General features: G+C 34.1%; 1 protein-coding gene across 4 annotated transcripts in view; it reads right to left on the minus strand.

The window, feature by feature from the left end:
- Positions 1 to 16,029, minus strand: part of Sulf1 (Extracellular sulfatase Sulf1) — a 78,647-nt gene that overhangs the window by 51,889 nt on the left and 10,729 nt on the right. Inside the window, exon 1 of one of the 4 annotated variants that reach the window (XM_071774805.1) lies at positions 6,913 to 7,622. The exons of the other annotated variants lie outside the window; for them this stretch is intronic. The gene's annotated coding sequence lies outside the window, so the exon portion shown is untranslated. Of the gene's footprint in view, positions 1 to 6,912; positions 7,623 to 16,029 lie in introns of those variants that run through there. 4 annotated transcript variants of the gene reach the window in all.

Consider the following 16,029-nt stretch of genomic DNA (forward strand, 5'->3'; position numbering starts at 1 on the left):
GTAAAACGATATATAAGAAAGCAAAAATGTTTCTCTGAATTTGTTGTTAAACGGCAAAAATATCATCGGGCATTGATTGCCCGCAGTATCGTAAATACGTGTAGAAATCTTCCATGCCAATTATCGTAATAATCCTGGATAAAATGTTCATAGAAGCGGGGTCGATGTAAATTAAATCGCGAATCCGAGAAAGAATCGAATGTCGACAGGTTTCAAACGAGAAATGACGCGCTGCAGATTTTAACGTCATGTCAGCATTGGCGACGGCTCGTGCACTTTAGTTAATGCAGCGGTTCGCGGTTAGAACTTCTCGTAGTATCTCAGTATAGAGACACGGTGCAAGAAGTGTGTTGCCAGTTCTCTTATCGTAAGAGCAAATTTAGCATTCACGTAATGAAAATTTTACGTCAAGATAACTAGAGAAATACGCGTGGCAATCATTTTATGAAAAAAAAAAGAAGATAAATATCTCTCAAAGCAAAAATGAAAAAGATAGGACTTGTATGCTTATCTGAGAGAACAATTTTGTATAACATTGAAATCAGAAATCTAAAATATTGTAATATTTATATTGTGTTATAATAATTCACAAATTAATGACTGTATGCATGTGTAATCCTTTAGCGAGAAGTTTATATCAAACGATTAGGTAAGTAATCTGATAGAATTTAATATAAACGCATAAAGTACCTCTTTACGAGCGGTTATCCATGAAGCGTTATGAGAAAAAAATATACAAGTTTATGCATTTGTTCATGTTCAGCTAATTGCTCGATCTCGACCAAGCAATTAAATTCATTAGAGCAAAATTACTGGTTAAACGTATACTATCGGTATAGCAAGTCGTTTATGTCAATTTGCACATAATACTTATCGCGCACAGCCTTTTTCTCTTTCTCTGGCTCGTTCAATTTATTATTCTAAAAATGTAAAATACAAAAAACACAAGAATTAATTCGTAATTAATGAACAAACGTACGATATTTTATAAAGTGTATATTTCTATTTATATATATATATGTATTTATTCAACATATTCACATTGTATTTTCCCGGGTTATATCAACTGTCACACTCTAGACGGAGGCAGACATAAATAATTTTTCGTACACAAAAAAATACAAACAGTACTTATTTAACATTATTACTGTACTTATTTAACAAGGAGTATTTTTTTTTCTGGACTTTCTATCTTTTTTACCGAATACAACATAATTTTTGGAAGGTAGGGCTTGCACAGCTTGCCTCAATAAATTGAAATAAACATAAACGAAAAAATAAATTAATCCGGGAAAAATAGATCCGAGTTCACCACCCCAGTTGCCTTTGCAAAATAATGATTTATGTTTGTTTTAATTTATTAGTGGGGCAAACATGTGAGCCCCACACTTCCAAAAAATATTATGCTCTGATTATTGGTATGTCAAAATATATACATTTCATATATCTTCTGTCTATTATAACCTATCGTGTGTATTTTTGTATACGAGAAATTATTTATGTCTAACTCCATCTGGGGTGTGAAAATGACACAATCACACATACACAGGAAAACACGATTGTTGAACACAACGAATATGCTGTCTGGTTGACAAAACTAACACATAAATATAGTCGAGTCCACAAAGTGTCCATCCATAAACACTACGAAACTGCGTGGTCAAGAAAAGAAAAATGGACCCGAGTTTACCGGTAGTAAGATAATGACTTATGTTTGTTTCAATTTATTGGTGGGGTAAAAGCAAAGCTTGTAAAGCCCCACACTTCCAAAAAATAAGATGTTAAAACTATAATATGAACTATAATATAAAATATATACATACATTTCCTATTATAACCAATTGTGTGTATTTTTGTATACGAGAAATTATTTATGTCTAACTCCATCTAGAGTGTGAAAGTCGATGTAATTAGGGAAAATATACTGAAATAAACTGAAATGAACGTATACATAAATAAATTTACATTTATACCGAATATTCAAAGTTTACTTTTCTTTCGTCGATGAATTTTCTAACGAACAATAAATTGAAATCCTTTCTATTAAAAGACTGATTTTTAAATCTGAACATCAATATTTTAATGCACAATAAATATCTCTCTCTTACAAGCAATTATATCTATAATTCTATTCATAAAATAAAGCAAAAATTTATGTGTCAAAGTGAAATCTACTTGAACTCGCTGATAAGTTTTATCGTATACTTTATATTAATTGTGGTAATCTCTAAATATGCGATTGTTTATAATCACTCTAGATGGAGGCAAACATAAATAATTTTTCGTACACAAAAAAAATACAAACATTATTACTTTAAGTACTTATTTAACAAGAAGTATTTTTCGTTTCTGGACTTTCTATCTTTTTTACCGAATACAACATAATATTTAGAAGGTAGGGCTTTGCACCGCTTGCTTCAATAAATTGAAATAAACATAAACGAAAAAATAAATTAATCCGGGAAAAATAGATCCGAGTTCACCACCTCAGTTGCCTTTGCAAGATAATGATTTATGTTTGTTTTAATTTATTGGTGGGGCAAGCATGCAAGCCCCACACTTCCAAAAAATAACAGAGTCAACCAAGATTTATAAAATATATACATTTCACATATCTTCTGTCTATTATAACCTATCGTGTGTATTTTTGTATACGAGAAATTATTTATGTCTAACTCCATCTGGGGTGTGAAAATGACACAATCACACATACACAGAAAAACACGATTATTGAACACAACGAATGTGTCTGGTTGACAAAACTAACACGTAAATATGATCAAAAAAAAGAAAAATGGATCCGAGTTCACCGGCCTAGTCACTTTCGCGAGATAATGACTTATGTTTGTTTCAATTTAGCGGTGGGGCGAATCATCAAAGTCCCACCTTATCAAAAAATATATATCACTTATAACAATAAGTGTACGTACATCTTGTAGATATTCTGTCTCCATTATAACCAATTGTGTGTATTTTTGTATACGAGGAAATTATTTATATCTACTCCATCTGACATATAAAAGTTAACATAAAAGGTGTGTGTTTGTATGTGTGTGCACGTATTATATTATGTCAATCTTCACACTTCATATGGAGTTCGATATAATTTCTTTGTTCCTTTAAGTTACAAAGTTTAGAAAAACATAGCTTTCAGTTACAAACATTTTTATAAATAACACAAATTATTCGTAAAATAAAAATTATATAAGACATTAATTACACGGACATGTTTACACGGATTTGTTGACATGCTAAACTATTTGCTTGTATATATATTAAATATCACGCTAGCAAATATCTTCCCCACCTTTCATTCGAAATCAACGATTATCACGCGATTAGAGGAACTTTCCTCCTAGCGATTATCTCATCTGCAGAATTACACAGTGTGCATTCGTTCGGAATGTACACATCTTGGAAAGTGGGAAGCCCGAGGCGGCGCGGGCGCGGCGCGGTCAGAGTTAATCGCCCGGTAATAAGCGACGAACTACCGTATATCGTCCGACAGGCAAAACTCACGCTCACAATTAAAGCAATTGTGAGCCGTTTAAGTCACTTTTCTGATCGCTTTCCCCGCTGGCGCGTATTCGCGGGATTACGGCCGCAATTTGCAATCGCATCATTGTAAATTAATGCCGCGGGAGTGCGTTTCTTGGGGCATCTCCTATTTCGACGCGGGACACGCATATTCGTGACGCAACAAACCACGGGTTATATTATCCTTCGGAAACGCTACCTTGGTTCCACTTAGCGAGCACGCATAGTATCCGCGCAGTATTTCTTGATCTCGTATAACGCATTCGACATGCATACGAAGAAATGCTTTAAATGCGGATATCCTCTCAATTGGTGATCGGAAACAAAAAAATGAAATTTTCATCATGATTGATAAAATGATAGAAGTATGAGGAACTACACACACGCATCTTGGTGATTCGGGCGAAAACTGAGGATATATAAATTGCTTAGAGCTAATCCATTATCCTAGCATGGAATTGCAATAATAATATATCTATAGTGCGTTAAGAACATTGTAACCTACCACGTCGAGATAATTATTTGATTTGGATTTTTTAGGTACCGCAATTACGTTTTATGATACCAATTATATCTAAAATATATATTCATTCATATCTAAAATATATTCAGCTACGTACGGCAGTCTAATTTTAAATTTTACTTATGCAATGCGGTCAATATTACGATCGAAATTAGCATAGAGATTTGTAATTTGAATTAATTTTCTGAAATATATATATTTATATATTCTAAACAATTCGAAATAAGAGATAAAATTATTTTATAAGAATATAAGTAAATATAGTTTTATATTATAAAAGCAGATAATTAATGGATATATAATAATATAAATAATTTATATAAATATATATCTTCGTGTATATAAGAGAGGAATACATTTTCACATTAGAGGAATTACACGATGAAAATTTAATGCTCGATACAAAGCATTCTATGTGCCGATACTGAGTTATACTGTCGTGCAACTTGACGCATATATAGCAAAAGCGATTACGGCAATTCTAAACGTTTCTATTATTCATAAATTACTTCCAGCAGAGCGATATTCGTGCCAACTGCCATCGCCATCGATTGATCGTTGTTGTTCGCGAGTTATCGTACGATCGTTTAATTTTCCTGTAGCAATTTTCCGAGGCAATTTACAATGCGTATGCATATCTTGTTACAAACAAGAGGTGTTCGCATATAATTACCAGATAAATGTCGAAGAATATTGCATATGTATGTTTTTAATTAATGTAACGTACCCTGGGTGGCGCCAAGGAATCTTAATTAGATTTCTAGCTTTTCTGCATTTTTTCTGCGATCAAGTTACATAGTTGCGGCGTGTCTTTTCTTATCGCGTTTTTCCTTAATATCACAGATCGCGTATAAAATTTCCAGATAGCATTATTTAAATATCCCAAAACTACAGATACTTAAAATTATTACCGTTAATTTTAACAACAGATTCCTTGATATTATACATGCAATGTTTAAAATGTTTAATGTTAAATATATTTAGCATTTAAATATAAAATCTGTATTTTTGCGTTGGAAAATGCGGCTATCTTTACAATCAATCGCGTGATGTAAATTTTATGTTTATGTTACGTTCATAACAGTTTAATCCTACGCGTACTAAATTGATAAAGTATTTTCAAAATTGGCTTATTTTTGTCAAACGTTTTGCTACTAAATAGAATTCTCTGAGAGTGACAGATTGTTTTTGAACTTTCGGTACAAACTAAGACAATGTAATTTGAGATGAGACAAATACAAACAATCTGACTCATCAAATGACATCATAATTGACATAAATCATTAAAATTGCCTAACGATTTTAACGAGCATCGAATCTATTCATAGATGCTTTTCGAGAAGAAGAAGAAAAACAACCAAATCATTAGTACAAGACATAAATTACAAATAAGAATCCCAATCTCGCGCATCCTTACCGATTTTCCCACGACAATGGCTCGGCACGTGACAAAACGTTTAGTATCATGATTCTCAGAACTCCGTTCGTATCAAGAAACAAAGCTGTTTACAAGAAATCACGCTTACGAGGAGCTGGCGTACATTCTATGGCTGATGGCGACGTACTTAATGCGCGCTCCTGCTCGAGAACGTGAAAATAGCTTTCCCACGAGTTACCAATTCAATCGCAACATTTATGTTTTTCTTAACTCCTCTTAACTCGGCAGAGCGATATAACTCAAAGGCTCAACACGGGACGTACGAATTGCATCGTGCTACGTTAATTTATTTATGCCCCGTTTTGACGGCACACCCGCTGATTGTGAAATATGAAAGACTTAATCGACAGGATGCCGTTTATTTTCTAGCATAGTGGCACTCTAAATTTATGACGATAATGTACAAGATGTTAAAAAAAAGAAAACTGAATTTAGAAGACGCATGAAACTGAACTGACTATAAATTTTAATGTCCTAATAAAAAAATTAAAATTTTGTTAGAGAAGTCTGATATATCAACTGAAAAATAAATCAATTTTCAATTGATCATAATCCGAGAACAATTTATGGCTTCGATATACCTACTAATTCAAAATTAACGAGAATCTTTTATCTATTACCGGAATTAAAATCGTAAGTTACGTAAACAATCTTTGCAGACAAATCTTATATAAATGGCTATATGAAGAATGTTATAATTATCAATATTTTAATAACGTGGAGATTAAATACAATCAAAATTAGCTATAATAAAACCAATATCAGATCCGTCATTTGTTATTAATTCTCACGTATATTATATAAGTATTATATAAATTATAATAATCAGCTAATATTGTCAAATTGGTTACTAATAACAAATTTTATTTGCTATTAGTTGAATAGACTATAAAAAATTAAAATAAAATTGGCGCGTTCTGAAAATAAATACAATTAATAAAATCATTAGCATATCTTTTATTAAATAAATTGAATATATAAATTCAACGTTATATATGAGCTTCTCTCTCATATATACGTGCAATAAATCGGATATAATAATTACATATTCGAGGGTCAGCTTTAATCTATCTCCTAATCTATTCATTTATAATAATGAATCTATGTTATATTTCTCCGTATTAATTATTTTTACGCTATTGAATTGATACAGATAGATAAATTTAGATACAGACGTCTTATAGATATCTTGATACAACTTTCACAGATCCATTATCGTAAATTAAAGTAAAAGACGATTTCTCCCTCACGATGCATGACAGCGGAATTGTAGTACGGATTTTGTTGAACTTTAAAATGTAAGTATACCGAAATTACAGTAATGCATAAAATAATAAATAGTTCGAATAACCGTCGCGCATGTAAAATAATTATCAACGTCTTATTTTGTGACAAATAAAAGATAGTTACTCACTCCATGATCGTCCGATGTCTCCTAGGCCTTCCTCTTTCTTTCGTTCCTTTATAGAACGCGTTAATCACACGATACTTGCACAGAACTCCCGATATTGATTACATGCGATATGTATTTTAGTACATTGCGAATAACGCGAAAGAAAATTTAATTATGTGATCCCTTCGAAGGCATGCTTGTATAGGCTCGTATTAGAATAACAGAATTTCGAACGACGAAGAGCTTTAATAAATTATCGATATACCGAATTTGTATAAATGACAAAATTTAAAACTGATTACTTATTAATCAGACAAATCGTGACGCCGCTTATATCGAAGTCCATTTGTTCTATATATTAATGACCGAGAAATTCGTTGACGATTTCGCTTCAAAAATATCAAGCGCGACGCGAGATACAAAAATTCAAGTAATTATATCGCAAAAGAAAGAACTATCGCTCGTGGAAATTGTGTTTAAAACAACAATTCCTTATCGTTTCGATTCTCATCTCAAATATATTTCGGTAAATAGCCGTCGCCACGATATACTCGCGAGTCGTTGACCGTAGTCGTTAAGCGTGCGAATTAATCGATCGTGCGGGATAAACGTCGCTAATTGTTTTTGGAAAACGATCGCGTTATCTCTCGGCACTTGTGAGCGCGTATTTCGAAGGATAATGATACGACGACACACGGAGCAGCTCACGCCGCCACCTGCTTACTCGAGTCTCGCCGCGCGAATGACAAGGTGAGCGCGCTCGCGCTCGCCGCGGGCGCCGCGGCCCGCGCGTACGTCGCGAAAAAAAAAACACCTAAGCTCCGTCGCGTCACACGCGGCATGCCTGCCTAGCCGTTACAAACATTTAACGTACGGGAAATATTAAACGCGTATTATAAACAAATATTCTTTCCATTTCTTATGCGTTTCCAAATCAACTCCGATGAATGAAGCAATATACTATGGCCACTATAGGCATGTTAAAGTCTAGCATTTCTTTTGAAGAGTGAGATTTACCTATTTTAACCGATATTACATGTACGAGAAAAATAGAATTCTGGCATAATATAAACGGAAAAAATTAAATTGTCGTAGAAAATATGTAGTAATTTTTTTCGCACACAATTTTACTCCTTCCAGGAAGTCAAAATTTGGAAAAGAAATAATAATAATAAATTATAATTTCCATTTTTTATTACAAAATAGAAAGAAAAAAGAGGAAGAGAACTTTATTTCTTTTAATTTAGATTTAACATTAAATCTAATTCTTTTCAAATAAAAAGTAATTAATAAATTTTTAAAATTTCTTTGAAAAGTATGAAATAATTTGTATAACAACAATTAAGAATTGCTATTAGTAATCAACTTATATTAGTTATTATAGTAAATGTACTTGTATATATTAAAGTTGTGAGAGTCGATAACAAATAATAGATCAAAATGTCACTTTCAATTTATAACCCGAGATCTATTATTATCGATTTTCGTATCGGAATTTTCAAGTCTAATTTATTTCCAAAATATTAAAGTATCATACGATGAGACATTCTACACTGCCAATATTAATTGATATTTTATATTAAAGTCCATTTTTAAATGATTTTTAATTCATGTGTCATAACTCGGGATAAAATTCAATTAATTTTACATGCTGTGTAATATAAAAAGCACTTGAAAAATTAAAATACCGCGCATATATATAAAATGCACATATCAAAATATCCAATACAAAATATAAATAGAGCCCTGTCTTAAAATTTAATACAAATTATAAATCGTGTAAAGTGGATTTTAATAATAGTATAGCACTAAAGAGTCAGATCGTATTTTATATTCATACTCGTTAATTTAGATCTGTTATCTCACTCGCAGATCAAGTTCAGTGTATTTATAAACGGCGTAAAGTGCAGCTTGTTTCTTTCAGTTAATTTCGCTTGTCGATATTCATGACAAACTCCCCGAACAGAAAAGTCACTTGAACAAGGGTTGACACAGAGATAGGTCGGCGAGACGTTGCCCTCAATACTGTATGGGTTTGCGACTCATGACCACACGGCGAGACAAATGAATACTGCACGCCGACAGTTTTGGCAATATAAGGCGAGCCCTCGGAAATTAATTATTTTGAAAGCCAGCCGCGTAATTGATTCCGACGTGTTCAGTTTCGTACGGAACCGTCTCGGTCGCGACGGCCGCAGAGGTCGACCGAGCTATTCGAATACTGGTCTTAATTGACACGCAAAATCAGCACGCATTAAGATAGGACAGTAATATTCTCGCCGTTGTGCGTGATGCAATCGATTTTTTAAATTGTGAACAGTGTGGGCGGTAAGCGGATTTTAACTCCTATAGCCATTCGCAATGTATTTTTTATACACATCAGTTGCTGTAATCCACAGTTGACCAGAACATGCTTTTGACGTGCCAGAAGCACCCGTTAGATTGTTTTTATTTTAGAAACATTATTTTAAAAACAACGTTCATCGGAATTAGATTTTAGACTTATATATAACTTTATATAACTTATATATAACTTTCTTTATATTTAGAAATTGTGCTTTATATGTATAAATATTTCAGGAAGTTACTGATGTTTTTAATCAAATTAGATTTTAGAATTAGAATTGTAGCTTATACATATATAGTTCATATATTTAGAAATTGTGCTTTATATATGTATTACATAGTCTATTTTTAAAAATTATATTTGCTCTAGAGTTTTGCAATGGCTATGGAAATAAGATAAGTATATGTTTAAACAAATAATCGATCAACTATTTCATTTGCTTCTCTATTGCTCATAGGCAAAGAAAGTTATCGTAAAAATGTGATAACGCTTTATCTTTAACTTGAGCTTTTTCTTGATAAACATTTACGACAACAAGGATAGGCATACTGAATGCTCATTTATTAGTTAGTAAATCTGGGAAATTACGTCAAGCATGAAGATACGCGCATAGTACTATTTCATTTAACCTTACTTTAAACAATCTGTAATTCATGCACGTTAAATTTCACAGAATAGAATTCTATTCACAATTTCATACATCGAGTATTTTATTCGATATATGTGCATTTTTTATGTACATTTGTATTCAGATTTTTCAACTGTCTTTCGTATTGTACACGATATGTACAATTATAAGTAGAAGTCTATTCTGAATTCTGATATAGATTATAGATCGTCCAAGGTGAGGCTTAATCTTCAACGATTGTAAGATATTTATAAGATACTGCATTAATTTAAAACAGAATACATTAAATCCGAAAAATCTAATCGTTCCAAATCGCTCCGTATTAATCATCGAGGCGCGTTCCGGCACCTCGATGAATAATCTCCGCGTTATCGGTAGGCGTGTTAGAATCTTAATCTCTCATTCAAAACCTCATTCCTCGGGGTCTCGGTATATTATTGTGTTCACAGTGAATACCATTAAAAGACGCGCATTCAATGGGTCGTTTTTACCCTCGTTCTCTCGTTCCTCTTCCCGTCTCTTTAATCAACGACTAGCGTTTCACGCTATCTCTGTCTTACACGCGACTTCCGCTTTAAATGCATCGGCGGATGAGCGTCTGCGTTTGATAGCCACGGCGAATACACCGACCGCGAAGACGCGGCAGGTACTTTCAGATAACAGACAACTCCGCGGAATGTGGGATCGCAAAAGCGTTTCGAGCCAAGCGCGTTCACGGCTGACCGGTTTAAAGAAGCTTTGCACCCATAAGTAGATTACACCGTCGGTTTAAGAGGGACTTAAAGGCGATTGGTATATCGGTAACTGCATCGTCCAGCATCCTCTCCACAGCAGAAGAATACTTTTGAGAAAAGGCTATTAATGTCGCTCGAACGGGCACGTTACTCGAAAATCAGATTGTGTGCGCGTTAGATTCAATTCAATTCAATGTGAGTGAGAGAGACAGAGAAGGGGGAGAGAAAAATTATAATTTTCAAGAAACTTTGACAACAATATTCCAGATATTATACATTTATAGATATTTATAAATTTGCATATTTTAACTTCATCGTTATTTAGCAAATTATTTCTTTGGAATAATGTTTGCTAATATATTTTGCTATGTATTTAAATGTAAGTTAAATATATGATATTTGCTATACAATTAAATAAGAAATGTACTAAAGAAACATTCTGCTAATTAAATTAATCCGTTATATTCGAGTCTTAGATCGATATTCATTATGTATATCTATCTTTTTTTAATTAGGAGTAACCAGAAGAAATTGTAATAGTCGTTTATACAACTTTATTTTCCACGGAGAAAATCTTGATAATATAAAAAAATTAATTGTACGTGCTCCACTTCAGTTCGTTTTGATTCTATCGTAACACACGATCGTTCAATTTGCCATGTTGAAGGCTCGAAGTATTCGCGTTATTGGCGAGTTAAAAGACGTTTAAACGTAAATAAGGGGACTAACAATATTCGGGTCACGGTTGTTGCCGGACTCGGCCGCGTTTAATTCTCGTGCGCGAGGAGAGAATATAGCGTGGCAAAAGTCGAGGGACGAGAAACATTTAAAACTTTTGCTTCGGGCGAAACGTTCGGGTCCGTGCAAATTGTCTACAATGACCTCTTGTCTTGAGAAACTAAAGCAAATATCACGGTCTCTTATTTCATACAGTCCAGTTATTATAATAAAATGTACAGTTATTCTCGACCAAAAAATAACGTAAGTCCATTACAGTTGGATGGAAAAGTTCAGCAAAAATGTCATACAAATAAAAATAAGCTGTAAAAGTGTGCATGGAATTTTATTATTTTATCATCACATTATTTGCCGTTAATAGCAAGCAAATGTGTCATACGAGAAGGCGTGATGCAGACGCGCGTGTATGTAATTACTTTGACGGGTTTGTAGCATGAATGTGCGCACGTAGTTATACCTACGTAGGGACGGAGGTTGATAATGACGAGCTACCGCATAGTAATTTCACGGCAGAAAGATTTAAAGGCTTCTATGCTGTGTGTTCATGATGAGGTACAGAGAAATGAACACAGAGAGTACGAAATATCAGAATAACAAGCGCGAAAGCGTTCTACGACACGAATTAAAATACGTGATATAAACAGATATAAATAGATGTCGATTATTTCAGCTGACATATAGTGATGTGTCTTTGATATTTGAAGTGAATATGAGGGTGACTTCGGATCGAACTCCTTTTTACAAATATATTTAAAGATTATACAATATAAAAACGGCGGCGGCCAGCCGTTTTCCTTTTTTTGGCAGAACACATCGATGTGTGAAGCACTTCGTCTAACATTTATATGTCTTCCGGTGTCTGAGCCTTCGGATAAAACGTCAAATCGACAGAAAACTCTGAGAAAGTTTCCAGCTGCTAAGAAAATTCCTATCTTTCGCCCAGACGACGCGCGAGTACCATTCAGAATTTTCCTTTTTTTCATATTCTCCATCTTTCCTCTCTCCGTCTGTACTCCTTTCACCGCGCGCTTCTTTCCGTTCTTACCTCATCTCCCTTACCGATATGCATTATGCCATGCTGAAGTTATTGACGACACTTCACCAAGGAATACAGATATTTACATAAACGTCACGACGCTTCCTTAGCGAGATAATAAAATATAAAATCTGTCTAAGAGTCTTTCACCGTAAGAACTTGTCTCATTGGTTTTGTTTCTCGATTGCATCATACGTATGTGCTCGCAGTACTTAATTAGCTGTCCTATAAGAGGCACGTAAATCAAAACTTCATGATAGTAAAGCATCGATTTTCATGGATAAATTGCAAATCATAAAACGCGAAATACCGAGAGAATACGCAAGAATTTACAATTTTTCTTATAACAGTTTTTGGTTGAATGTGTCACGTCTGCATTTAAAGCGAAATTCATGATCATTATACGCTCTGTCGTATGAGCCGCTAACAAAACAAAGCATTGTGTACAACAACGTTGTTAAAAATTGTGAACAAAAGAGAAGATAAATAAAGCGATAAAATGTAATTAAATGACAAGCAAAACATGACAATATTTATCTTTTTGTCGAAAAACATGTGCTTTAAAATGTATCGATATTTTTATTCATTTATAGTAGGAACAGAAAAATGTCCAATTCTTCTTGCAATAATTAAAAAGATCTAATCATATATTGATTTAAAAATAATTTTACATTAATATTAATACAAGCTCTTTATTCAAGACACACTGAAAAAAAGTTTTGGTTATAATAACAAAGGCTTGGTGAAATAGCTTCAACTAAAGGGTTTAGTGATTATGACAAAATATTTGGTTAATGTTAACCAAATTTGTTAACATTAACCAAATTATTTCGTCATTAGTTGAAACTATTTCACCAAAAAAAGCCTTGGTTATTATAACTAAAACCTTTTTTCAGTGCAATACACGGTCATTCATTCTCGGAAACTTTTAACTTTAATTTACATAAGACATTTACATAATTTACAAAAACGCTAACATTCTCCGCGAATTACTCTTACGCGCGAATATTGATAGATCGCACGGTTCGCTGACGCTAGAAATTACACTTTATCGTTACGAGAAAATTCGATATGATATAATTGACAGACTGTAATTTTAATGACACGTTAGCGTAGCACGTAGCGTTGCAAATTGCAGGTTGTGAAATTCATGCTAATGAACAAAATAATTTTCCAGCGGACCTCCGTAAAGCGACATTTGATAAACCATCATCTTCGGGGATTAACGTGATTACAGATATCTTCACAGACATAATAAATATTGTATAAAACATAAATCACAAAACTGAGTAATTCACACAGATGTCCGCGCGAAATTATGATGGTTTGCGCGTACATGAGTTCGTGCATAAGATATGTAAATATCTCTTCGTAAGAGATATTGCACGCAGTGCACGGTGTATAGCGTGCGAGGTCGGATTAAGCATTCATAACGATCTTTAAAAGCTCGGACATGGGGTGAGATTTCAATGCCCGCGTGGACCACCGGCGGGAGATTGTATACGAGTCATCCTGCGAATTTCACGTATTTATGAATACTAGAGTGTGACAGCCTCAACAATGTTACAGCATAGACATACCGATGAAATCTGGTGCAAGAGGTAGGTACTAATTATATACTAATATTTACTAATTATAAAGTCCTAGTCAGCAAGCTATTCAAGATATCAAATCAAAGAGATGGGCTTCCAAGTCGAGAAATAACTCTAGTTTCATTGATCTTACGATATACCCTGCAAACTCGATAGGGTTTCCTGCTATAACAGATTTATGACGACAGACCCGTCTATATCTTCTCGAACGTTAAAATAATGCTACTCGGATATTCACACCTTTATTTCGACTTTCTATTAGTAATACAGATTCGCTAAAGCATCGATCAATAAAATGAGGGTAAGTGACGTTAATAATACAAATGAGAACATTTAATAGAAATTATGTTAAATAATATGTTTTAGATTATAACTATTTGTAAGCTATTATTTATGAATTGTAAATAGGAATATTAAAGTGCAAAAAGAGCTTTGCAATGATAGTTTCACTTCCTATACATTTGAATGATGCATTCCATTCGAGTAAATTTCCCTCGTAAATTATTTTGTATGCAATTCTTCTTAAAAACAACAAATACCGATATAGATTAAACATACGAGTAATTGATGCAAATTACAATAAAAAAATATATATATATATATTCAATTAATCGAACAAAATTTTAAAAAATGGGACTTGTTATTTGCTCCACGGATAAATTAAAATAAACATAAAATGTAATGTAATCGAAAATGACCAGGCCGAAATTCAAATTCAGGTTTTCTACTTTTCAGACTGCACCATGCAATTACGTAGAATTTGGATGGATTCTTTATTGTTCGTTCATGAATTATTTTATATTTTATTCCAAGATAACGTGGTATATATAAGATCTTATTAATCTTTAAAGGTATACATATGCCTACTCAGGAAAGTGGGGAAAAACGTGCATGGCTAAGACGCTGAATCACGATTTAGCCGAAAAGTTTGCTGTCGAGTGACGAACTCGTAGCGGCGGCTTGCATTGCAAGCTTTACAAATGCGTACGGCGCGTCATGTAAACTGATGTAGACTGATGTAAACTGGCCGGGGGTGCATGCCGCGTTGGTGCGGCAAGGGCACGACGGGTCACGCGAGGGCCTCTAAGACGTCCAAGTAGTCGGCTTCAACGTGACGCGAGAATGGCGTGTAATTTTCAAATGAACCATTCAAAACGCATATAGATGGGTCTACCATAAATCACGTCGTGCAGCAGAATGCGTCACATCCGGCACGATCCCTGTACTTCACGGAGAGGCAAACGCTCTGATTTCTTTTCTGTTTCTTTTTTTCGCTTTATTCGAGCGATATATCATGGAGGTTGGAGAGAAGGGGCTAACAGTAACTACTCCTTTTGTATTTTATATTACAAGTCGTATGCTCGACTATAGATTGCAAAAAAAACCCTAAGTTTAATTAATTAATTAATTAAGATTAATAAATTAAGAGATGTTCTCGCATATACATTCTGGTAATCATCACACAAATCGCGTGATACAGCGCGAGTATTAGAATCATTCACTTATAGTTTACCTCGCGATGTTGGCGATTGCATCGGCATATAAGTTATTTCCAGAGAGTTGTAATATACAAGAGTATTTCTCTATCCGGGATTGCCATCCCTTCGTTTACCATCCCACACCGAATCAATCGCACATCGGGGTTCGCTGCGCATCGTTTGGCACTCGATGAAGCGGCGAGGATACAACGATTGATAAATGGTCAATCGTTGACGTATGCCGTAGTCTCCGCTGTCCGCGACCGTCACGAACAGCTGACCAACGTTTTGGTAACATATGGTCGGACAATATTCTCTCGTCCTTATTGCACAGGCTGGACATTAAACCCCTCCGTGATTTCGGATCAGGATGCGCGACGACTGGCTCGATGAACATTGCTTTCACACAATGATGAATACAGCAGGAAGGGTGGCGGCTCGGAGCCCAAGGAAGATATGCACGAAAAGCAGAGAGATGTTCAATCGCTCGTTATATCATATGATCTACTTTCGTGTATATACAGCGCGAAATTTTCTTTCGCTTGATATTCATTTATCTTTTACTATTACTAATCAATATATTAT

The sequence above is a fragment of the Temnothorax longispinosus genome, chromosome 4 (genome assembly GCF_030848805.1).
Source record: "Temnothorax longispinosus isolate EJ_2023e chromosome 4, Tlon_JGU_v1, whole genome shotgun sequence".
Classification (NCBI taxonomy): Eukaryota; Metazoa; Arthropoda; class Insecta; order Hymenoptera; family Formicidae; genus Temnothorax; species Temnothorax longispinosus.